We start from the raw sequence: 872 nt of genomic DNA on the forward strand, positions 1-872 counted from the left end.
TGATGACCAGAGGCAGGGAAGCTCCGTGGGAGGGAGAAACACAAGTAGATGGCCTCTGTGGCTTCCAGCCTGGGGCAAAGGGTGCTCAGTCTCAAGATGCCTAGTAGGGGAAGGGCTCATGTGGGAAAAGGGAAATTGCAAATCCTGCCGCCTGCACAGCACGGGGAAATCACCCGAGACTCCAAAGTGTCATTACTGTGATGTCTGTAGCATAACATCCACATCGCTGTAACATCCACGGGGGCCTCCCTGACACCACCAGGCTCTGGAATCGGAGAGCAGGAGCTTCGCAGCTGGAGCTGAAGTGGGTCTGAGTACAGGCTAATCTCTATCGCGTGGCTTACTATTATCCCTCTTTTAGGGACATGGCCATTTTAAAATATTTTATTTTGAAATAATTATAGAATTTACAGAAAACTGCAACTGCAGCATCATGGGTGCCTGCTCCCTTCGCCCAGCTCCCCCAAGGCTTCTAGTTTTGTCACGTGTCCCCACCACCATGATGGACTCGGCCTCGCTGACCAGCCCCAGTGGACGGCACCAAGGGCAGATAGGATCACACACTCTTTGCTCAAAGCACTCAGTGACCCTTCCTGCCCCACACACCCTCTCCATGCTCCCACATTCTCTGCCCAAGGGTGGCCTGGCCCCCAGGCCCAGCCCACCCCCTGCATGTGTCTCCTTCCACTCAGGCTGTGGATCTCATGTATTGCAAATGTGGTTTTAAACTCTGAGAACAGCAATTCCAGTTTGTAGAAAGTGAGGATCTATGCCTTCGCAGTCATGCACATGTTCATATTTTAAATACAGGCCAATGAGCTGCTGCCTAGTGTGCCTACCAGAGACACACCTGTCGTTAAACTACAACTGGA

The sequence above is a fragment of the Mandrillus leucophaeus genome, unplaced genomic scaffold (assembly GCF_000951045.1).
Source record: "Mandrillus leucophaeus isolate KB7577 unplaced genomic scaffold, Mleu.le_1.0 Scaffold651, whole genome shotgun sequence".
Lineage (NCBI taxonomy): Eukaryota > Metazoa > Chordata > Mammalia > Primates > Cercopithecidae > Mandrillus > Mandrillus leucophaeus.